Source organism: Adiantum capillus-veneris, chromosome 25, assembly GCF_014529385.1.
Source record: "Adiantum capillus-veneris isolate H3 chromosome 25, ASM1452938v2, whole genome shotgun sequence".
NCBI lineage: Eukaryota > Viridiplantae > Streptophyta > Polypodiopsida > Polypodiales > Pteridaceae > Adiantum > Adiantum capillus-veneris.
Window position 1 is genome coordinate 64209659 of NC_140955.1, and position 26220 is coordinate 64235878.

General features: G+C 45.7%; 1 protein-coding gene across 6 annotated transcripts in view; it reads left to right on the forward strand.

Annotated features, from left to right (window-relative positions):
* Nucleotides 1-26220, forward strand: part of MSH5 (MUTS-homolog 5) — a 246404-nt gene that overhangs the window by 133608 nt on the left and 86576 nt on the right. The gene's annotated exons all lie outside the window — the stretch shown is intronic.

Sequence of the window (26220 nt, forward strand, 5' to 3'; positions counted from 1 at the left end):
CTCATGGGATACGATGTGCTATCGGCTAGATACGCACATCTTCACACCAGCTGCGGATCGAGACTGGGAGATACAGTGGAGTACCAGCTGAGGCCAGGACATGCCCCCTATGTGACATCGAGCCTGAGACAGAGTTGCACTACACATGCCACTGCCCCGTCTACTACGAGATACGAGGCCGCTTCCATTGCTTGTTCAGAGAGGTCTTTGGACCATTCTCCAGAGTCATGCAGTACATGGATCAAAGATGCTTGGGTTTGTTTTTGCTCGAGCTACGCATACACAGAGAGAGCCTGATGAGAGGAGAGGCTAGCCAGTCTCAGAGACAGACCACAGATTTCTCTAGAGCTGCCACTCGACACGCGGAGGAGTTACTACCATAGCAGAGCTCGTTGCCTCACACTAGAGGCACATTGATCGACCGAGCGACTGAGCTGGGGAGATCAAGACGCCCACGACTACGGAGGACTACACAACATCGGTGGAGGCTGCATCAGAGGATTCGGATCACTTTGGCCTGACATGCACGACGCCTGGTCAGACTACTGACCATGGAGGAGATTGATGAGATCCGCCAGCGACGACCGATGCTGGATCTCTTGTGATCTAGCTATCCGAGCTAGCTGCTTAGTTCACACCTAGTAGTTTAGAATTCCATAGTATTTTATTGTGACATTTGTCATTTCATTTTTGTCATCTTGTTACTCTGACTTTGTATCAGATCCACCACATTGTAACTTTTTGGTCTCATAGGTCACTCTGGCCTTTTGAAGACGTTAATATAACATTTCATTTCTCTCTCTCTCTCTCTCTCTCTCTCTCTCTCTCTCTCTGGCCTTTTGAAGACGTTAATATAACATTTCATTTCATTTCTCTCTCTCTCTCTCTCTGGCACCTTGCAGAAATTCAGCAGTCATGAAAAAAATGCACACAACATTTGTAGATGATCAGCCCAGTACATGGCGATGAGCCCAAACGGCGTACATTCTCGCCTGCTCGTCACCACTTTCAATGTCTTAGCAAACACTTAGGAAAGCTCGTGCTCACCTCAGAGCGACTCTTTAGCAGTTCCCTTGCCCACCCTTGTAGAGCCCTATATCCAACTCTCTCATTTGCCAGTACAGAAAGCGAGCCTGAAGGCGAGGTTGTTCAGCTCTAGATGACTTGTGTCATTTGTAGGATTGTCGCTTCCCTGGTCGAGGGAGGTTGGAGATTTGGTGCAGGCTTGCCTTTTAGGTTAGGTTCTGCAAGCTTATTTACGTGCGTATTCTTGGCCGAGGCTACTACCAGATTTGGTGCAGGCTTGCCTTTTAGGTTAGGTTCTGCAAGCTTATCGACGTGCGTATTCTTGGCCAACGCTACTACCAGATATGGTGAGTTCGAGGGGCCACATATGGTGGGTAAGGAGTTCATACGAGCCCCGGGGCCACGAGGGCCTACTTCAAACGATTTTGCCATGGTTTTGACCTTGCAGTCGATGGGACTTTCGAGGAGGCAGAGTTTCCAATTTCAGTATGCTTCCTTGGCTTATGCCATGAGTACCTTCGTTTACTACCTTGGATGTGGGATTTGATTGGCAGTTCATTGAGTCCTCGAGGAAAGTTGCTATAGTTGCTGTGAAAGCGTGATGTATACCATTGATTCAGGTTTTGATTCGTGATCCTTGTGCCCTCCCCCGAAAGAGATTCTTCTCACGAAGGTAGGTGTTAGCTAGATCAAACAGCGAGTTGAGTACTTGGGATTTCCCAACTAGTGCTTCATTTGTTGTCAGATGGAGCATCAGGCGAAGTCTTGCTCTTGTGGGAGGCCCCCCCAAATGGGCTAGCTCCAGACTGAGGCACATAATCAGACTTAGACTCATGCAGAACATCAGCAGCAATAAATCCTTGCTTTGATTGACTCTCAACCTTCGACCTCTACCACTTAGGGTAGGCAAGAGGTGCGTGATCGATGGGACCGCAAGAAACCTTGTCCTGGACCTTGTCATGGGCCGCCAGGTGAGAGGTCCTACACGGAACTGTTTTGATCCCTTGGTTTGTCAGGAGCAGCCTCGCAAGGAGACCCCCCAGCTTGTAGGGACTTCTTCGACATCAGCCTCACCTCCGCCCCCTCCGCCTTTTTCCCATGTCCTTCCCCCCCCCCCCCCCCCCCCCCCCCAAATGAGGCTTTACCTTCCGCCCCTGCTTCTCCTCTGGCCTCTTCTTATTCAGACACTAAGCAGATTGAGGAACTTTTCTTAAGTCTAATTTTACAAGCTCAGAGTGAAAACTACCGCAATCCCATTCATGACCTTCTGTATTAATCAAAGATAATGACATTGTTACTGAGAAAGGACCAATGGATGTACTAGTGGTAGAGGTAGCTCTGAAACCTTTCTTCATTAGTCAAGTATCAAATCAAATATACACTACACAAAGTTTGTCAGCCAGAAAGGGTAGAGGACCTGACCCTTTATGTTTGTGGGATTTTTGTTTTGTTTTTGATAAACCTATATTATCTAGTTATACATGGAACACATGCCAATAATCTAGCATAGCTTGTTTTGAAAACATCAAATAAGAGTGCCCCAAATATACTAAAGATAAAAACTGGTTCCACTTCATCATGATAAAATTAATTTTCGTAAACAGTATGCACCCAACATCCTTCTTAGTAATTTAAATGGGACCGGCAGAAATCTATCTTAGAGAGTGTCTGTAACCTACATATGGAGTCAAGTGATGATTGATAAAATCTAGTTAGTATGTTGTGGCTAAGTAAACATGCAAAGTAAGAGGCCAATAGTATCATCAATATTGCTATAGAGCTCAAAACCCCTCAATAGGCATTATACAACATGTGCTACTCGGCCGCACCTTCACCCCCACCTTCCCCGGTGAGCAGTTTTCCCTAGATTCTTTGGCTATGCTAAGCATCCTCCTGCACGTCGCTCTTTGGGTGGGGCTCTCACTTGAGCCTCCCCTCGACGAGATTTGAATGATAGAGAGATGCATATTTAGATCTTCCCCCGTCTTGGCGGTACCCGTCGATAGGCTAGTTGTTAGTCCCTCAGTGGATCCATCGTGCACACTTGACATGACACAAGCCATATTCTGGCATAATGAGCATAGAGAGCGGACATCAGGCTTACCTCCCGACCATAGAACAAAGACAGGCTTACCCTTGAGCCTGGGGGCCTACAACTAACAGGCTAGCCCCTACCTTAAGAGCTAATGTCCCATACCACCAAGCCCGCACTGATATGGGTGTGCGGGTAGAGTTGTCAAGGGCCTAGACTCCAACTTTGGTGATTATACAAGATAGCTCACAAAATGAGCCTAGGGTCCTATTTATAGGACTCCTTAACCACCCTAGCCATAGGGCCATGTTCACACTTGGCCGACATAGCTCGCTCCTCAGGCATCCATCCTGATGTCTGGGACACTTTTGACATGAGCCACATAGGGAAGAGATTTGACCACACGATTTTGGGTGATACAGAGGTTGTTGCCACTCCTTCCCGTATGAGAGCTCACATCTTTCTTGTACCAGCTTGTGGACATGAGGCCATTGGCTATGGGGTTCGCTTCTTATTTTCCTTGTTGGGGGAGAGGTCAACACGAGTGGTTAATGGATGATGTCTCCACCTCGGAAAGGGAGCAAGGTCAACCTCTGTAGGGACGGCAACTCTCCATCACGAGTTTAACATACCAGGCGTACCTGCCTTTTGTGGGGGACAACGAGCACGGGCTTTTGACAAGTACCGCTCGGTTTCATCTACTTGGATAAGCTCCTTGGTAAACAAGAAGCCTAAGAACCAACCGTTCAAGAAGTGGACTTGGACGACAAGAACGGAGAATGGGATGAATAAATATATCCCAGGCTGACTTCAGTTCAGTACGCTACCACGCATGGGACAAGTGGGACGAGAGGCATTCGTGCCTGGCGTTGGAGCCCTATAAGGAGGCCGGCTATGAACAAACACGTCGATACCTACTGCAGCTCAATAGGAGCACTTTAGTCAATAGAAAGGAGGAGAGAATGCTGGCTCTCGCGAGAGTAGGTGGGCTCAAATTGGCTGATAGTTATATGCGCGGACACAGCATTTGCACGCTGTGCTCCCAGTTAGAGGGTCGTTCGCTTTCGCATTTGGTGGTGAGGTGTCCGGCGGCAAATGATTCTAGGGGGCGTTGGCTAGACCGATTCAACTCCACCTTCAACGCACTCGACCCTTCGTTGGACCCTGAAGAAAGGACCGTTATCCTCCTTGGTGGGGAAGCTCGCGGGAAGCGGCTGCCCTTCTGGGTACGCCGTGATCCGCACTCGAGGGACGGAACTGCAGGGCACGTGCCTGTGGCGAAGTTCCTTGGTGAAGTTGTACCCGGTATTTAGGTGCTCTGCATAGGCGGATGGGGAGATAATGCTCCCCTTCCCATGCCGTTATTTGAATCCGATCCCTTCCGGGGGAAATGACGTAATTCTCCCCAAGCGAAGCCAGATGAGCTACGGGAGCACCCAATTGTCATTCCCCCCCGGGGGGGTCAACTTCACCTAAAAGGGGTTGGGAAATGCATAATGGGAGACATTACCAGCCTCAGCGGACGCCACCTTGAGCCGATGCCCTTCCAAGCGGGTATGGCATTTCCTAGGGGAAAACCGTCGGGTTTCAAAGGCAGTTTAGTGAGTTGAGCGATAAGTTACCTAGAGGAGGCAACTCCAAAGGAAAGACCGAAGCAAGTCCCGCAGTACCTGGGCCTCTGAACAGAGGTACTTGGTCGCTGTCACGCCCACCGAAATGGGTCTCTCAAGGGAACAGTCATCGCCCTAAGAGTGTAGATAATTCTGGCCTCCCGAGTCCAGAGGAAACTAGTGACAAAAGCGTCTGCCTTCGGTTTCTCGGGGCATAGTCCTGGTCGTTCTTCTTGTCCACTTTTACGGTGGAGAAGGGGAGCGACCGGGCTTGCCCCGCCCGACTCCGAAAACAAAACAAAAAAAAGATCTTTTGGCCACAAGCAGCACACTTTGCATTGCCAGTACTATTTGTGTTAGGCTGGAGACACCTGGCTTTGTACATGATTGTCGATCTGGTGCCCCTTGTTAAGTATTGATCTATGAGGATTATTGGCTTGAGGAGGAGATAATCGTCTAGACGGTTGTCTTTCCACACTGGCCTTTCATAGCCTCGCATGCGTTCGGACACAAATTACTCCCTGTCCAAACCCCTCGCAAAGTGCACGTTTGGCTGCTATATCAGTGTAGCAGGCTATAGTGTCACAAGACAAGGACAACAATTACACTTTGGACAACAGTCTAGTTAGGCTCGGATTCACACTGGGTGGACTCTCGCTTTAGCAGCGAGACGCGGCAGACAGAGGGAGTGGTGGTCTAGAGGGCACCGTGGCTAGTTTATCGCCACCACAATTCGAAGATAGGCGTAACTGTGTTGTCAGAGATATTTGTGAAAGCGTTGCCTGCCCTTTATGTTTGCATATATGCTCAGCTGGTTTTGGATAGTGAGGTGTCGTACTAGTCATTCACTCTAGAGTCTTGTGTTTGAGTCTAGCACTTGCACACTTGCACTCTCCCTGCACATTTGGAGCCTCAACACCCCCATTGTACCCTTGAGTCCTGGGCTTGGAGCTGAGTGTGCTGCTAGCGAAAGTCTGTATTGGTTCTATGAGTTAGTCGAGCTGCGATTGGGTTTGGAGTTTGCTGTTGCGTCATTTGAGTATAGTCTTGCTTTGTTCCATATTACTCTAGGTGTTTGTTTCTATGTTTGGAGTGGATTTCTTGAGGAGCACCCACAATAGAGAGCATGTCATAAAGTTCTTGCTATAGGTGCTCTGTTTTTTGCACGCCAGTGGGAGCTCAAGTGAAGTCTCACTCCGTTGCTAAGCATACACGGTGAAAAGCTAGCTGGCCTAGTCTCTCGCTTGCTCTGTGTCTTAACACTTGGACCAAAGCTGAGCTAACCTCTGTATCCGATGACTTGCCCTTCGATGAGTTCCCCCCAAGCTGGTTAGAAGAAGCCTACTCTGACCTCAATATTGATCAAACACCAGCTCACGATGTATCTGTGCTCAAAGAAGCAACTTCCTCTTCACCTAGAAAACAATCTTCAGTAGCACTCTCTCCAAACCCAGTAAAGGAGATCAACATGGGCGACTCTGACAACCCTCGGGCCCCAACCCATTCTTTTGGTTGCATAGTTGTGGGATTACCTTGTGCTGCTAAAACAAGTAATTTCTTTTATGTATTCTTTCAAGGATTTTTTTGCTTGGTCTTACCAAGATTTGGAACGGATACCTCCAAAGCTAGGAGTTCACACTATCCCTCTGATCAATGGGCTAAACCAGTCAGAGATCAGGCCTACAAGTTGAATCCGAAGTATGCAGTGCCTGTCAAACTAGAGATGGAAAAGATGTAAGAGGCAAGGCTCATCGTTCTTGTGGAGCCTCCTGAGTGGCTCTCCCCTATGGTGACAGCTTCATAGAATCAATCTAACAAAATCAGCGTTTGTGTCGATTTTAGATCTCTTAACAAGGCGATGGTACAAGATGGATTCCTCACATCTCTCACTGAAAGAGTCCTAAAGAATGTGGCTGGGCATGCACTTGCTCTTTTCTCAAGTTGACAATCTCTCCCTTTAGCTCAGCTCCATTCCGAGCTTGCTCTATTCCCTTCTCTCCAAACTCACGAGGTTTTCTGCTCAGAAGACCATTTCCGATGCAAAACTTTGGCATGCATGTTTTGGGCATTTGAATTTTTCCGGTTTGCTGCCTTTGCAAAAATTTAATATGGTTTCTTCTTTGTTGCCCAGTGCCTCTTGAAGCATCTTCTAAGCATGATTGTGAAGAGTCAAGACTGTATTTTGGGTAAGAAACAGTGTTCAAAGTTGCCAAAGGATGGTTTAGTGAGGTCCACATATATGTTACAACTTGTGCGTAGTGATGTTTTATGAAAACTCCATCCTTGGGTAATTACCTATACTTCGTGACTTTCATTGATGATTGTTCCACGCCTACATGGGTGTGTCTGCTTAAAGCTAAGTCTGAAGTGTTCATGTGCTTCAAGCAATTTCTTGGACGATAGCAAGTCTCTGTACAATTGCATGAATCAGATTTTGTGGCTACAATCAGGTGGCCATCCACCTAGACCATCAAAACAAGCCAATAAGATGTCATATGGGCTGAATACAGCTCGGTCATCATTACCGCAAGATGCTATTCAACTTGCAACTGTGCATGGTTTGTCACTACCATTAGCAAAGGTTCGAGGCTGCTACTTCATAGCCCACCTCCTTCTTTGTGATTTTTGAGTTTCTCTGCGTCCAACCAAAATCCCCTCCACCACGCTCTCAGCACTATGTGCGTAGGATGCATCTTTATCCCTTTCTCGTCTCTGTTTTGAACGGGATTTTAGATGGATCGTTGTGAGTTTCCCTCAATGGGTATCGGTTGTTTCAGACTTGCCCAGCTTTGCTTTCTAATGCTTCTATTGATTTTTGTTGTCTATGTTTTTCGTCGATTCTATTCATTTGGATGTGTACGAGTCGATCCGGTGCTCTCTCTTTGAAATTCAGCATTGCATTTAATTTATCATTAGGTGTGTATAGTACAATGTGTACCTCAATATGATCTTTTTGTGTTTGATAGCTGGAGGAGAGGCGGCGAGATTTCTCTTTTCATAAGCCAGCTTCTCAGTGGCGAGTTCTTTGAGTGTAGGGGACCTCAGCACTCTCGCACAGGGATATGTGGTAGCTCCAGAGACGGCGACGACTCCCTAGCATAGGAGCCATGAGAGATGAGAGATTGCCACAACTTTTTACAAGGAGATGCTCTTGGTAGAGGAGCCTTGAGACTATGGATGCTTGCAGTGCAAAGCTCTAGGCTTACGTACGACAATGGGCTATCGATGATATGTGTATAAGGGTGGAAAGACCGCTAGCAGAGTCTGAGGTACTGAATGCACTGAGGGTGTTGTCGTGTAAGAGCTACTCAAGAGAAGATGGTTTGATTGCTTGTTTTTGTTGAGATACAGGGAGACTTTGGGGCTTGGTTGATGTAGTGGGTAGCATGTGCTAGACAGAGGTATGATGGCTCATAGCCTATTACAAGGTTGTATAGATCGAATCCCTTAGAAGGTGGTTCTCTAGATAATATCAAGCAATGGAGGCTTCTTACGATTCTCAACTTAGTCTACAAAATTCTCGCGAAGTCTCTGGGTTTGAGAGTCTAGCCACTCCTAGGGGATTTGAATCTTGATTCATGGTCCACAAAAAAGTTTTGTCAAAGAATCTAATATCCTTGACCCGTATGTGTGATGAGTGTTAAGTATGGAGCCTGATTCACCCCTCGTAAGTGTTATTCTCAAGAACGCACATTTGTAAGGCCCTCGTTATGGAAGCCACTGTGCGTGAGAAAAATCACTCGCCAGAAAACCAAAAATTCATACACGGTCAAGAGCTTATTCTTTTTCGTCGAATATCATGGCTGTACGGAAGTTGAAAAATGATCCAGAAATGGTTGGTTGGTGGTCGGTAGTCAATGGCCATTTGGCCGGTGGCCAGAAATCTATGGCCGGTGGCCAAAATTCAATGGCCTCTGTTCAACAGTCGATAGTCGAGGACTTGTCTACACAAGGGCAGCTACACATAGGCGCATGGATGACTGTCTCTCATGAGAGACGGAAGCCCATATAGGTTCCTTTTGGCCTATAAAAGGAGGCCTCTTCTACACTCAAAAGTGGTGGTGAAGGTGTGTGAGAAGGTGGTGTGTGTGTGTGAGGTGGTGAAAGAGAGTGAAGCAAGGCAAGATGACTATTAAGGGTTTCTAATCCCTTTGTAATTACTTCTAGTTTGAAGTGCAAAGCCGTTGAGTGGTTGCTTTCCCGTGGATCGAGGATGCAAAGAAATGATAAAGGAGCTTGAAAGCATTAAGGAACAAGTGAAAACTCTACGAGAAGAGGAAGAGCAGAAGGCACGAACCACCTCTTCATGGGCGGAGCACCTATTCAAAACATAGGAAAAAGTTGATAAAGCTGAAAAGTGGATCAAGGACGCAAAGAAAGGAAAAGATAAGATGCATGAAGCCACAATGACATCCACTATCATCAATATGACCATTGAGGAGGAGCAAAAGAGAGACTACATCCCTCATGTCCGTAAAGTAGGAGAAGAGGTACAAGAGTTCTTGAAGCGCGTGGGTATTTTTGAACCCACACACAGAGGTGCTTGGAGAGTTGGCAAGAAGGGAAAAAGTGATGAGAAAGGAAGGCCCAAGGAAAGAGCACTCATTATACGTTTTCCTATGTTGGAAGCTAAGAAGGAACACTCAAGAAAATTGGGATATTTTTGGGTGATGACCTCACATATATGCAAGAGATGATGCCAGAGATCAAGGTGGTGAGGGAGAAACGGAAAATTGCTTTTTATAGGGGAGGGAGAATAGTGGTGTTGGAAAAAGTTAAAACGCATCGCATGAGGGTGCGAGACCTATGGGACCAAACTTAAAATAGTAGCATGGAATTGTAATGGATCAATGAAGCTTTACTTCATTTTATTTTGTACCCAGCGATTGGATTAGATCCACCAAGATTGTATTAGTTTGGTCTCATAGGTGATTGTGGCCTTTTGAAGACGTTTAATATGACATTTCATTTCATTCTCTCTGTCGCGGTGATATACCGAGACGAACTCAGAAAAATGATTTGCAAGACAAATGCTCATAACCGGTACATATGGATCAAGTTTGACACAAAACCTAAACCTATGTTCATTGCCGGGTGCTACATCCCCCATAGAGAGTCACCATTCTATGGTGCCTTCAATGTAGAGAAGAATTACCCTTTCGAGGATCTGTATACCGATATCCATGCCTATGCACAAGAAGGGATGATTATGCTTATTGGGGACATGAATGCTCGCATAGCACATGCGCAAATGCAAATGGTGGATCTCATGACACCTCCAATGCTTGAACATAATGAGATACTAGATCCCACATGGGAGAGATGTTCGAAAGATCTCATTACAAACCCGCAAGGTATTCCATTGCTCAGTATGATGACATCCTTACAACTAATCGCCGTCAATGGAACAAGTAAGTTTGAAAAATCGGGAGAATGCACATGCTACACGGCCAACAAAGGCATGAGTGTTATTGATTATGTATTGATTGCATATGAGGCATCCCATATTGTAAGTAATTTTACAATTGGGAAGAGGTCACGCAATTCGGACCACACCCCAATCCATGTATGGCTACAAGTTCCCACTCAAAAAGCACAAAAACAGCCCCATGCCCGATCATGGACATACAAAATGCAAGTGGACAAGAAAAGAATGTATGTAGAACATCTAGACAATGCACTTGCTCATGTACCCATGCCATCACACATTGAACAAACATGGCCAATTTTCAAACAAGCTCTATGTTACGTCGTGGAACAAACAATGAGAAAAACGCATCGGCGAGGAAATCATGTTAAAGGGCTACCGCATAACCCATGGTTTGATGAAGAGTGCAAGTATGTAAAAAAACAATTGCGGGCACTGTCAACAACGAACACGGAATGGGAAACTCTATGAAAAGACTACACAAATCTCAAGAGGCGGAAAAGAAGAAATTATGCGCTACGCACGGAGACACAAGCCATAGCCAACTTCAAGAAAATCCCAAAAAGGAATGGCTGAAAATAAAAGGACGGAGACATAACATTATGGGGGGCATAAGCTCAGATGACATGTACATGTATGTGGAACAACTATATGTGCATAATAATGCAGAGGAAATGCCACACATGGAAACCGATCTCCATGCCCAAGACCACTTTGATTCCGAAACGGTTAGAAAAGGCATACAGAAACTTGCAAATGGGAAAGCTCCGGACATACTACACTTGAACTCAGAAATGCTTAAATGGTCAGGTATGAGAGCCAGAGAGTGGATACATAGAATGCTAAACCAAGCCATTGTTCAAGGGCTACCCGAGGATTGGCAAAAAAACTGGATCAAAGCACTTTACAAAAAAGGGGATGTAAATCAGCCTACCAACTACCGTACCATCATGGTAGGATCTTGCATGGCAAAGCTTTTGGGAAGCATCTTAGAACAAACCATAAGCACATGGACAGAGACAAATGGAAAACGAGAAAAAGAACACGCCGGTTTTCGACCAAAACATAGCACCATTGATCACCTTGTTTCACTCAGGGTATTAATGGAAGAGAGTCGGCTAAAGGGAAAAACATTATACTGTTGCTTTGTAGATTTCACCAAAGCCTTTGACACGGTCCCGAGAATGGGTATATGGAAAAGGATGGAATGCATAAAAGTACCGATGCATCTCAGGAGTGCGGTAGCACGTCTCTATGACAGAGTCATATATCAACTAAAAACACACGAAGGGTTGTCCAAAGCTTTCTCGAGCAACATGGGGGTCAAACAAGGATGCCCTCTCTCCCCTACTCTTTTTGGATTGTGCATTGATCAAATAGAAAGCTTCCTCCCTCAACTAGAAGGGGATGAACCAGCCATTAGGATGCTTACACTTCTCATGCTCATCTATGCAGACGATGTGGCTCTTTTCGCCCATGACATTACAGCTCTACAGAAATTGGTCGATGCGTTACAAGCTTTTTGTGAAAATGTGGGTCTATCAATCAATGTAGACAAAACAAAGTTCATGATTGTAAAGACTCGTAAGATGGATATCCACGCCCCCCTCATGTATCAAGGGAAACAAATTGAGAAAGTCGACAGTTTCAAGTACTTGGGGATTGACATCCCGTGCAACTATGCTTGGGGACAATGCGCACATAATAGAATTGACATCGGCCATGCCAAGTACTATCAATTTGAAAACATGTGCACACAAAGGAGCATAAAAAGATAGGAGATAAAAACGGCCATTTTGAGACATGCGTAGTGCAAGCCATCCTCTACGGAGTGGAAATCTGGGGAGCAAGCATTTCAACCCACACATGGAATGAAATTGAAAAAATTCAGAAAAAGTTTCTATGTCGACACATGGGGGTCAAAAAGACGACACCATACTCTGTGCTACTCTTGGAGACAGGCAAGAGACCACTAGAAATGAAAGCATTGCAAAAAATGTACACGTATATCATGAAGTTCAAAGCGATGCCTACTACTCGAATCCCTCGCATTGCATGGGAAACAGGATGTTTACCACAAAAGACAAAAAAAAAGAAAATTTATGTCATCGAGCCTCATACAGGACATTAAGAAATGGTTCGCTCAATGGAATGTAGAGGCATATGTGGACATGCTTATTGAGGAGGGCAAGGAGGGAGAACACATGCTGCATTTTGAAATTGCATTACTAAATAGCCTCCACACCAAGTGGAAGACAACGCAACACCGCTCGAAATTTGAATACTATTGCAAGCATGTCAACACAAAGTATTGGGAAGGCTATAGCACAAACCCAATGGAAGCCTAGGCCCACATACGAACACCCATGCCCCACATGGCACGAAGAGCCATCTCTTTGATGCGCACAAGGTCACATATGCTCAAAATAGAAATAGAGGGCTGGCTGAAAATTGATGCTTCTAAACGGATATGCACATCATGTACAATGCAAGCTCCCGAAGATGAAGCACATGTGACATTGGAATGCCCAGAATACGCTCACATCGGGGCTAATTTTCAACCACTTCTAAGTGGTTGCTCTACCTTTGCGGACCTATTATTCAAGACAGACCCCTCCCCTACAGCTCTCGGAACATACCTCACCCGCATACTTGAGCATCAAAAGACACTCATAGGAACACAAAAAGAGAATAACACACACCACACCATACACCCCCGTGAGGGGAGACTATGTATCACTTTGAGGTCCCATGGGTCATTTTTGGCCCCCCGCGGACGTTAATACCAAATCAAATCAAATCTCTCTCTCTCTCTCTCTCTCTCTCTCTCTCTCTCTCTCTCTCTCCCCGACACCTTCTTTACCATTGAGATGGTAAAGAGAGCCATTGACAGAATGAGGACCAGCAGGGCATATGATCATGATCGTCTAGTAGCAGAGCACTTTACACATGCTAGAGATATGCTGGTAGAGGTTCTTGCAGTGTCATTCAATCGTGCCATGTGTGAGGGGTTGCTTGAGACATGGAGGTTGTCTACTATTGTGTCTATCTTCAAGGCAGGTGATCCTATAGAGTCTGGGAATTGCCACACTATTATGGTTGGGCACACATTGGCACGGTTGTATGCATCCATTCTGGAGCAACATTTGAGTAATTGGGCAGAGGGTGAGGGTGTACGAACAAAGGGCCAGGCTGGTTTCAAGAGGGGTTTCTCCACTCTTAATCATATTCTGATACTCACATCCATCATTAAGGAGGGCAGGTCACATGGGAGACGGATTTATTGTAGCTTTGTGGATTTCCGCAAAGCATTTAACATGGTACCCAGAGCTTGATCAGTGCACAGACTGTAGGAGATGGGGGTGCCCATAGTGTTGATTTGGGGTATTATGGCTCCATACAGATCAGTGATGGGACATGTACGGCACCTCGGAGGGGATATCTGATTTAATTCACTCCACCGTTGGGGTGAAACATGGTTGCCCATTGTCTCCTACTCTATTTGGTATGTATGTCGGTGAGGTGTCTGAATACATTGACAGAGAGGGTGATAAAGGTGCCCAGCTCGCAGGGACGTGGATTCCATTGTTGTTATATGCTGATGATATTGTGTTGATCTTTGACTCACCAGAGGGTATGGAGCGATAGTTGCATGCATCACACAGTTTTGTAGAGGATAGTGTATTGTCTGTAGACCTTGGTAAAACCAAGGTTATGGCGTTTAACACCACATGACAGTGGATCAGGAGATCGGCACCGACTTTCACATATGGTCAGGAGATTGTAGAGTATATAGATGCATACGCTTACCTTGGGGTTGTCTTCACTGGGCCGAGGTTTCTTTGGGGAGAGCAGCAGAGACTAGATTGACTAGAGCTTATGCGGCCTTGGGAGGCTTGGAGAGGATGTGTTCACAGGTTCAGTTCCAGGAACCTCGGACAAAGTTATGGCTCTTTGATACTTTAGTAGCCTCAGCTATGTTGTATGCGGTGCAGATATGGGGACCTTCTGTAGGTCAGGATGGTTGGAGACGTATGGAGAGGCCCTTGGTATCTATGATCTCTCGATCGATCACAACCAAGGCCTCCGTACCCCACGCTATCATTCGAGCAGAGCTAGCTGCCTCTCCTATGGAGATTGAGGCGCTTACCAGATAAGTCTCCTTTGTGCACAGCTTGTGGGATACTACTAGAGACAGATATGCTAGATTGGCCCTTGAGTCTTCCAAATAGTTAGCTCTTCAGGGGGACACTTCATGCTGGTATGCACATATGACATCGTGTTTTTAGATGCATGGCTTCACCATGGACATGCTACCCCTTTCCAGTACTCTCGTCAGACACCCTCGATGTCTCTTACACGGGTGGAGATTACTAGACTCATTCGTTAGGACCTGATCCAGCTGGATACGAGGAGGACATGGATAGAGCCTCCACAGGAGTTGGGCACGAAGATGGTTTTGTACAGAGAGAATCTTCTCCACCTCACAGGAGATGGGTTTGTGAATCGACCCAGCTACATGGATCACATATGTCTCATGGTTTGCGGTGTGCCATTGGTCAGATACGCACATCCTTGCATCAGCTGGAGATTGAGACTGGTAGATTCAGCGGGATACCAGCAGACAACAGGATATGCGGCTTATGATAGCTAGAGCTAGAGACATAGCTACATTACATATGTCATTGCACAATGTACTATGAGATTCGGGGCCGTTTCCATTGCTTATTTAAAGAGGGTTTCGATCCTTTCTCTAGGGTCATGAGTTATGAGGATTAGAGATGTCTTGGGCTATATCTACTTGACTTACACAGATATAGAGACACTTTACTGGGGAGAGCTAGAGAGAGACAGTCCTAGAGACAGATTATAGATTTCTTTTCAGTAGATATGGGATAGCTAGAGGAGCAACCATCACTGCAGAGCGCGACCCACACTCATTTGACCACTACCAGCACTCTCATCGATCGAGCACTGGAGCTACGGAGATCGAGACGGCCACGATTGAGGAGAGGGGCTACACAACATCGACGAAGACTAGAGTAGAGGATTCGAGCCATACTCTCTCGACATCCAGAGTGCAGATGAGGATGGATTCTAGTAGTAGTAGTATTTTTGTACCTAGACATGGATTCACAATTTTGTAAGAGTTTGGTCTCATAGGTCGTTTTGGCCTTTTTAGATGTTAATTTATCATTTTACTCTCTCAGCTCCTTGTACACCGACGCTTATCAACATGACCCTCGAAGAGGAACAAAGAAGGTGGATGCGGGCTCTATATGTTAGAGTGCCCAGCCTCAAGGACACAAACAATGTGGAGAAAGAGGTCGCAAGCCTCACATCCATGATGGGGGTGGAGAAGCCTTTCGACAGAAAGGCATGGAGAGTAGGCAAGAAATGTGATGGCCCGGGACAGTCTTCAAAGGATAGAGCTCTCATACTACGCTTCCCCTCCTCGGAAGAGAAGATGGAATTGTTGAGGAAGAGGCCTACTCTCAAGAAGACAGGTATTTTTCCTCGGCGATGACCTTACTCTCTCACAGCTAGCACACATGAGAGAGGTAATGCGAGAGATTACAGTGGCAAGGGAGAAGGGAAAGATAGCCTTCTACAGAGATGGTCGGGTGGTGATTGTAGAGCGGCACTCTACATGACGGTGCGAGACCTATGGGACCACACTGAAGATTGCTACTTGGAATTGTAATGGGTCTATGAGGTTGGACGTTGGTGTTTTTGAGGACAGTTTCAGAGAGAGGGACATTGTATTCTTCTTAGAGACTCACCAGGCCCTTGGACAGCTGATGCCACATGTGGTGGGATATAGATGGGAGACAGCCCACACGACAACTACGAGATCTGAGCATGGGAGTAGAGGTTCAGGAGGAGCAGGAGTGCTATTTAGAGAGGAGCTACAACCACTTCTACATATTGTACGGAGAGATGAGCGTGCTAGATACATGTGGGTGAGACTGAGAGCTGACACATGTCGATTTCTATATTGCCATATGTTACTTTCCTCCCAGTACGTCAGTATATGCTCCATCCAGAGGGCAATCGCCTTTCTCTATACTAGACGATGACATATGGGAGTTTTCTAGGGATGGTGATATCATTCTCCTAAGTGGACTTCAATGCCCGAACGGGCAACTCTCAGACAGACTTCTACGACACTTAAGATGAGATGCTTAGAGAGCTGGATGTGGGTGAGTTGGGGCTTGACAGACGCTCACATGACAGAGACCAAACGGAGTATGGGAGATACCTCATGGAGATGACGACTACACATGGGTTAGCCATACTTAATGGCTTACAACGATTTCTTGGAGCAGCCGGTTTCACATGCTTTCCACACTGACATGGGGCTAGTACAGTGGACTATGTTATGACATAGCTGAGCTTGGTCCCTTGCATTCAAGATTTCATAGTGGGAGCCAGGCCAATGGGCGTAGCAGTGGAGCATGCTCTCTTGACATTGTCCGTTTCATTTCAGTATAGTACAACCCAAACATCAGCGGGCAAGTCACACACCCGTTATACATTTACACCAGAGATTGATTCCGTTTATACAGAGGAGATCTGGGGCCGCGTCTATGGGAAGGCACAACTGGCACAGTTGGTACTGGCCTCTCAATGGAGGTGTGCACCACTCTACTCAGTGAGACACTGCCTGGTGGTGCATCAGTGGCATACCCACACACTCAGCTGAGCAGCAGACAACATTCTGGGAGCTTGACCCAGAATAGTTGGTATAATAAGGAGTGCAGAGAGCCCAGCTTCAAAGGGATCTTCTCTTAGGAGTCATCACTTACAGACAATCTCGGATTGCTTTCCGGCGCCTTGTGCGACGGAAGAAGCGAGCTTACGTGGCTCTGATGGAGCGAGGCTTATATCAGATGTCCTTGAGTAGGGACTTAGGAGAGGCATGTCGACTCTTTCATGAGCACTCCCCTCCCCCAGTGATTACTTCACCTGATGTGTGGGCCCAATATGTGACATCATTATATACAGTTCCTGGACAATAACCCCTTCCAGATCCTACAGAGCCATGCCCAGCTACGAGCACCTTCTTTATCACTGGGATGGTACAGAGGACCATTGACAGGATAAGGACCGGGAGGACATATAATCATGAGGGTCTAGTAGCGGAGCACTTTATACATGCTAGGGATATGTTGATGGAGGTTCTTGCAATGTCGTTCAATCGTGCCATGTGTGAGGGGTTACCTGAGACTTGGAGGTTGTCTCCTATTGTGCCTATCTTCAAGGTACGTGATCCTACAGAGCCTGGGAACTACCGCACTATTATGGTTGGACACACATTGGCACGGTTGTATGCATCCAATATTGACCAGCACTCGAGTAATTGGGCAGAGGGTGGGGGTGTACGAGCAAAGGGCCAGGCCGGTTTCAGTAGTGGTTTCTCTACTCTTGATCATATTCTGACACTCAAAGCCATCATTGAGGAGGGCAGTTCACATGGGAGATGGATTTATTGTAGCTTTGTGAATTTCCGCAAAGCATTTGACATGGTATCGAGAGCTTGATTGATGCGCAGACTACAAGAGATGGGGGTGCCCATAGAGTTGATTTGGGGGATTATGTCTTTGTACAAATTAGTGATGGGACATGTACGCACTCCGGAAGGGGTATCTGATTTAGTTCACTCTACTATTGGGGTGAAACAGGGCTGCCCATTGTCTCCTACTCTATCTGGTATGTATGTTGATGAGGTGTCTGATTACATTGACAGAGAGGGTGACAGAGGTGCCCAGCTGGCAGGGACGTGGATCCCATTGTTGTTATATGCTGATGATATTTGTGTTGATATCTGACTCACCAGAGGGTATGCAGTGACATTTGGATGCACTACACATTTTTGCAGAGGAAAGTGGATTGTGTGTAAACCTTGGTAAAACCAAGGTTATGGTGTTTAACACCACATCACAGTGGATCAGGAGATGAGCACCTACTTTCACATATGGTCAGGAGACTGCGGAGTATATAGATGCATACACTTACCAGGGGGTAGTTTTTACTGGGTCGAGATTTTCTTTGAGAAGAGCAGCAGAGACTAGACTGACTAGAGCTGATGCGGCTTTGGGAGGATTGGAGAGGATGTGTTCGCAGGTTCAATTCCAAGAACCTAGGACAAAGTTATGGCTCTTTGATGCTTTGGTTGCCTCTACTATGCTATATGGGGTGCATGTTTGGGGACCTTCTAGGCCAGGATGGTTTGAGACGTATGGAGAGGCTCTTGGTATCTATGATCTCTCGGTTTATTAGAGCCAAGGCCTCCGTACCACATGATATCATTCGAGCGGAGTTGGCTGCCCCCCCCTATGGAGATTGAGGCACTTACTAGACCAATCTCCTCTGTAAACAATGTACGGGATACTACCAGAGATAGATATGTCAGGTTGGCCCTAGAGTCCTCCAAACAATTAGCTCTATAGGGGGATACATCATGCTGGTATACACAGATGACATCATGGTTTCAGACACATGGCTTCGCCATGGACATGCTACCTCCTTTTCAGTACTCTCTATAGACACCCTTGAGGTCTTTAACACGGGTGGAGATTACTAGACTCATTCGTCAGGATCTAGTCCAGCCGGAGATGAGGACATGGACAGAGCCGGTACAGGAGTTGGGCACGAAGATGGCTTTCTATAAAGAGCATCTTCTCCACCTCATAGGGGATGGGTTTGTGATTCAACCTAGCTATATGGACACACATCGTTCTCATGGTTTGCGTCGTGCGATTGGCTAGATACGCACATCCTCACATGAGCTGTAACAAACTGCTGACGTGTCAAAGCCTAAAGAATGGAGCCAACTTACAGATGTGGCTGAGGGGCCTAAACTGTCACAAAGTGATGACGTGGCTGCCTGAGAGCAGAAACCCTAACCCTAATTTTTGCCAAAAACCCTAACTGTTGAAACCTTAATTCTGGAAACCCTAACCCTAAAACCTGCAAACCTTAATTCTGCTGCCAAAAACCCTAACTGCTGAAACCCTAATTTTGGAAACCCTAACCCTAAAACCTGCAAACCCTAATTTTGCTACCAGAAACCCTAGAGTTGCAGAAACCTAACCCTAAGGGCAGCAGGGAGATTTCTGCGTTTTGCGCTGGTTGATGACGTGGGAGGCTTTACGGATTTCCGTGATTTACGATGGCAGCTTTTTGGCTTTGCTTTTGGACCAAAAGCTTTTTGAGTTTTGAAGGCTTTTCACTGTTATTGCTTTTTAGGCCAAGGGCCTTTAAATATGAGGCTAGGGCTCATTCTCTGGCATGCTTCCTGGCGTACCCGCTTGTACTGTGTTGATGCAATATAAAGAAATACCGAAAGGGGCGCCAAGGTTTGGGGCCAATACTCTCTGAGGTGGAATTCCGCCACTTCGTGTCGCGTGTCGTCTCTCTCTGTCTCTCTCTCTCTCTCTCTCTCTCTCTCAGTTCAGTTGTTATTGAAGTGCTAAAAGTATGTTTCAGTTTGCTCTTTTGTAGGACCGGTATGCTTTCAGAAAAGCACACGCCTGATGCTCTGATACCACTGTCACAAGGCGGGCACCAAGTGCCAATAGAAAGAGCAGACAGAGCTATATTGGAGTTTTATTTGAGGTATCTTCGCCCTCCAACTCGAACTTATTAGCCATTCCCACCCTTACTTCATCGCGCATTGGGCGCGCTCCCGTCTTCACCGCTCATGTCTTACAGGGCATAAACCAATTAAGATCACTTGCAAGAGAAGGATCCAAATTTGTTTCAAGTCACTGTTTTTCTCAGAAGCAGTGCCATGTAGATGTTGATGTCTATAGCTACCAAGCTGCACACTTCCAAGGACTTGGCAAGTTTTCAAGAAAAATGTTGCCCGAAGTTATATGGTTTCTGACATCTTCCTTAGGAGTGCAAGTTCTGGTAGAGTGGGGTATCCTGAAATGCTTGCCATGGAAACCCTAGCAGATGATAACTTGAAATTTCTCGACATCTCTCAGTAGATGTCTCTTCACGAGCAGATGACCTTGGAGGTTCGGTGAGATTGCTATCTCTTGGGGCTACCATCGTTGCCAAAGAAACACTTTCTGTCCAAGAGCTGATGAATCATGCTGTGCTCGGCTACGACCTCATGGAAGGAACCTAACCCTAATTTTTGGTGCAAGTTTCAAGATGGAAAGTAAGTCGACTTTTCGAGCTCGACTAAAGTCGAGATTGCTTTTTAAGTTTGAGTTCTGTTTGATCTTGTTTGGTGATCCTGTTTGGAATTTGTTTGAAATGGATGGTATATGTTTTGAACCTATTTTGGTGCCGATTTGAATTGTTTGATTTTGGTTTGATACTGGTTTCAATGGTTGGTGATTTTACTCTCGGGTGGAGAAGTGAGAAATGATGTTTGAGAATGCTTGTTCATACTCATGGCTTGGACCCTTGTGGTTATTTGCGGGGCAAGTATTGAATGATTGAAAAGTGCTGTTTTTACTCATGGCAGAGACCATTGTGGTTATTTACGGGGGGAGTATTGTTGTTGTTACTCATGGCCCGGACCTGCATAGTTATTCATGGGGGGAGTATTAAGAAGTCTGAGCAGTGGTTACTCAGCACCTCCAAACGACGCAGGCTGCGGTCTGGGGGACGTTTGGCTGTAAAAGGCCTCTATATCTCATGGCCCGGACCTTTTTAGGTTATTTGCGGGAGGAGTGATGAGGGAGTCGTTGAACAGCTCATGGCCCGGACCTGGATGGTTATTTGCGGGGGGAGTGTTCATCGACGGCTTTATGTTTCTATGTCTTGTAACATGCATATGTAAGCATTTGTGTTGCATTGTGATGTGCCAACTACTGAATATTCCTAATTGGATGAGATTGCTTGGGTGTGTAATTTTAGTGCATCAAGACACCCGTGGAAGAACAGTACGGTTTGGGTGTGATGGCTAATTTTACTACGCCGGAATATCAAGAGTTCCGATATGGACGAAAGGAGAAGCTAACTCCTTGATCAAAACAGCCGAAAGGAGAAGCTAACTCCTTGATCAAAAGAGCAAACTGATTGTCCCTCGGAATATCCCTGGGAAATTTTTGAGCTAACTTGAGTTGTTTTGCAAATATACTGTAATCACGAACGATTACTCTCTTTCAAGAAGGGGAGATGTAACAAATTGTTGACGTGTCAAAGCCTAAAGAATGGAGCCAACTTACAGATGTGGCTGAGGGGCCTAAACTATCACAAAGTGATGACGTGGTTGCCCGAGACAGAAACCCTAACCCTAATTTTTGCCAGAAACCCTAACTGTTGAAACCCTAATTTTGAAAACCCTAACCCTAAAACTTGCAAACCCTAATTTTGGAAAACCTAACCCTAAAACTTGCAAACCCTAATTCTGCTGCCAGAAACCCTTACTGCTGAAACCCTAATTCTGGAAACCCTAACCCTAAAACCTGCAAACCCTAATTCTGATGCCAAAAATCCTAAAACTGCAAAAACCCTAACCCTAACCCAAAGGGGAGTAGGGAGATTTCCGCATTTTGCATTGGTTGATTACGTGGCAGGCTGTACGGATTTCCGTGATTTATGCTGGCAGCTTTTTGGCTTTGCTTTTGGACCAGAAGCTTTGTGAGTTTTGAAGGCTTTTCACTGTTATTGCTTTTTAAGCCAAGGGCCTCTAAATATGAGGCTAGGACTCATTCTCTGGCATGCTTCCTGGCGAAGGTGTAGAGTCTGGAGTACCGGCTTGTACTGTGTTGATGCAATATAAAGAAATACCTAAAAGGGGCGCCAAGGTTTGGGGCCAATACTCTCTGGGGTGGAATTCCGCCACTCCGTGTCGCGTGTCATCTCTCTCTCTCTCTCTCTCTCTCTCTCTCTCTCTCTCTCTCTCTCTCTCAATTCAGTTGTTATTGAAGTGCTAAAAGTATGCTTCAGTCTGTTCTTTTCTATTGGCACTTGGTGCCCGCCTTGTGACATCAGCGCGAGATTGAGATTGGTAGATTCAGAGGGATACCAGTAGATAACAGGATATGCCGCTTATGTCATCTAGAGCCAGAGACAGAGTTACATTACATGTGTCATTGCACAATGTACTATGAAATACGAGGCCGTTTTCATTGTCTATTCATCTAGGGTCATGAGGTATGAGGATCAGAGATGTCTTTGACTGTATCTACTTGAGTTACATAGGCATAGAGACACTGTACTGAGGAGAGCTGGAGAGAGACAGTCCCAAAGACAGATTACAGACTACTGGCATTCTCATAGACCGAGCCTTGGAGCTAGGGAGATCTAGACGACTGCGATTGAGGAGAGGACCTACACAATATCGACAGTGACTACAGCAAAGGACCCGACCCATACTGTCTCGACGTCTAGAGTGCAGATGAGGATGGATCTCCACCATATCTTGGCCCCGTCCCCCCCTTCTCTCATTGTAGTACACATTGTACAGGGCACCTTTATATTAGCTGGCACATCCATACAGTCCCAGCTTGTAGTAGTTGTATTCTTTTTTGTTTCAGTTCCTTTTGATTCTGGACATGGTATCAGATTGACTATGTTGTAACAGCTTGGTCTCATAGGTCATTTGGCCTTTTGAAGACGTTAATATATCATCTCTCTCTCTCTCTCTCTCTCTCTCTCTCTCTCTCTCTCTCTCTCTCTCTCTTTCGGTCCTTTCTCTAGGGTCATGAGTTATGAGAGAGATTACAGATTTCTTTTCACTAGATATGGGACAACCGGAGGAGCAGCCATCACTGCAGAGCTCGGCCCACACTCATTCGACCACTACTAGCACTCTCATCGGAGATCGAGACAACCACGATTGAGGAGAGGGGTTACACATCATCGATGGAGACTATAGCAGAGGATTCGAGCCATACTCTCTTGACATCCAGAGTGCACATGAGGATGGATTCTACTAGTAGTATCTTTGATCTAGCTCTTTTGTACCCAAACATGGTATTAGATTCACCATTTTGTAACAGATTGGTTTCATAGGTCATTTTGGCCTTTTGAAGACGTTAATATAACATTTTATTTCATTTCATTTCTCTTTCTCTCTGCTTCTAGCAGTTATGTTTAACCGTGCCATGTGTGAGAGTCTACCGGACACTTGGAGCCTATCTACGATTGTACCTATCTTCAAGTGAAGAGACCCCATGGAGCTTGGGAATTATCGCACTATCATGATTGGACACACACTGGCACAGTTATATGCATCCATTCTTGAGCAACAGCTGAGTAGATGGGTAGAGAGGGAAGGAATGCGTGCAGCTGGGCAGGCAGGGTTCATGAGAGGCTTCTCTACCCTTGACCATATACTGACACTCCGGGCCATCATCGAGGAGGGTAGATCTCATGGGAGACGGATCTATTGTAGCTTTGTGGATTTCCGCAAATCTTTTGACACAGTATCCAGAGCTAGATTGATGCGCAGATTACAGGAAATGGGAGTACCCACAGAGCATACATACATATATATACATATATGATATATATATATATATATATATATATATATATATATATATATATATATATATATATATATATTTAAGCTACTCTTTAACTCCTAATCATGAGGAGATCATGATTTTGTTACTTTGCTTTGAGAAATCTTATGATGGTGTGGATTGGATCTTTTTTGAGGGTACCATATTGAGGATGGGATCTCTGGGGCTTGGATCGGAGCAGTGGCTACTTCATACTCTACGACTCATAGCTAGGTTCTGATTGCGGGCAAGGACACCCCTCTAGTACAAAGGGCCATCAAGAGAGGTGGCATGCACCAGTTACCATTCATTTTGTTGTTCCTCGTAGTGTTCCGGTTTGTTTTCAGTTTTCAGGGATTCAATCTTTGAGTCTTTGCTTTCTACATTCGGCAGTTTTATCTTCAGCTCAGTGGGATGGTGAGTGGTCTTGGGGCAGGTTACTTGTAGCCCAACTACAGTGCTAGTTGTCTTTAGAGTGAAGTTTCAGAATATGGATCGTCATGGAGCGTAGTGCCTAGTCTAGATTGTTGGACTGGGTAGACCAACTTATGATGCTGACCTGGTGACTTTGTATGAGCACTTTGGTGGGAGGTGGCCGCGGGATAGCGAGGCCATCAGCGTGGCCTATCACCTACCTGGTCCATCATCAGCCACAGCCTACAAGGTCTTCCTCTTTGGGAGATATTTGTCATTGCATATATATCAATCTCAAGAGTTCAATGTCTAATCTGTCATTGAGTCTAGAGTCTTTAGTCGCATCTACCACAGCACATATCCCTACACTACCTGGCTTCAACACCCCCCTTGTATCCGAGTAGCACAATCCGTGGTGTGAAGTAGATCGTGTTGCCAATCAACGTCTTGTACTTAGGTCCTGTATCGGGTCTGGTTAAATAGTGCATGCGTGTTTCTCGTGTCACCTCCATCTCTATTTTTGTATGTCGATCACGTTGTTCCAGGTCCATTGTTTTAGTACAGTTTGAGCTACCATAACTGAGTAATGCTACAGCCTAGCACACACCACTGAGCACTCTGAGTGAGACTTCGAGCATACTGCTCAGTGGCCACCATAGTTGCCAAGAAACTCTTTTCTTCCATACAAGATATTGGGGAAACGTTTTTGGAACCTAGCATTTCTTCGAAGACCAAAATTTTTGCTTGTGGGGTTCCTATCAATTCTATTTGAAGTTTTAAATTCCAAGTAAGCCGTGAGTGTTCTAGCTCATTTTACATATAATTCATGTTTTACTCTTGACACATTGTGTTATGTGAATGATCATTTGGTGTCCAAGTATATATGTTAACATCTATCTTGTAGTTCTTTATGAAACCGCTCAGATGGTGTTCCAGACATGGTTTCAAAGCTCCTGAAATTCTCTTCAATTCGTTTCGAAACTTCCTGTTTTGAAACTGCATGGCTACTATGGAATCTGCCACACACTAAGCACCTGTACAGATTTCTCTGCTAGAGGGAGGCAATCATGATATTCAGAACCTATCAAAAGTGTGTATCTTATTCTACGCAGTTTTACCTGGAAATTTGCAACAATCAGATCGCAGACTACACTTAAAGATTTAGAAAGTCCCAAAGGAAAGTTTCATGCAGAGTGTGGCACCTGAGATTGATAATGCACCAGAATAGTTCATTGTTGGTATGGGAATAAATGAGAAGCAGATGGAAGTGAACAGTCAGCAGTCATTGAGTTTGTCATCCAAGAGAAAAAGGCTCTCTAATTGACTGCTGTGACGAAGCAAAGAAACCCTTCTGCAGCAGCGGGGTGTGTGCACTATGGGTGAATACGAGGGGGTGTAAGTGGCTATGTAGACGTTATGTCAGAGGCAGCATGAACTCCTGAGTCGTGTGCGTGTTTTGTGGGTCCTCTTGCGCCAGCTATGGCAGCGAGAGGGATGGGACGGTGGAGCTACAATGTAGAACAACAATCGAGGGTGGCAAGAGAAAAGAAGCAGACCTTGCAAGGTGAGTGGATTGGGAGGTACTCACCTCATCACTAACTCACATAGGCTGGGAAGGGTGGTGTCAACGGTGAGGTGAATCAGGGCCGTAGATCATGGTGGCAGCTCGTAAAGTAGTCTCGTGTACCGGGGATTCCGGCCATGCCCTTCTCTGGCAATCCAAGGAATGAACCCACCACCTCAGCTTTGAGAGGCACCATCTACACTTCCCGGTTGATGTGGGCACCCAAGATTGACAAGGGCCGTTGATCCACCTTTCCATGCTCGTGCGAGCTAGTGTTGAAGGGGAACCCACAGCAAACGCCAAAAGAGGAGACTGGCATGCGGAGCGGCAGTGATACAAAAGTTTCTTTGACGTACTTCTGTTAGATTGACATTTTATTTCAAGACTAATGAGGAGGTTGTAATATTTTCAAGCGAAGTAATCGGTTTTGTAAAGTGGTATCTTATCATGCAATTTAAAAGACTAATGGGGAGGCTTGCTATATTTTTAAAAGAAATAATGACTTAATTTATTTCAGGGCTAATGGGGAGGCTTGTTATGTTTGCAAATGAAACAAGAAGTCTTGTGCCGTGGGTCAAGGTGATTATGAAAAATAACTGATCTGAAATCTGTGCCAAACATCTGGTCTGGTGGGGCTCTAACAATCTGATAAAAGGTTGAAGAGAATT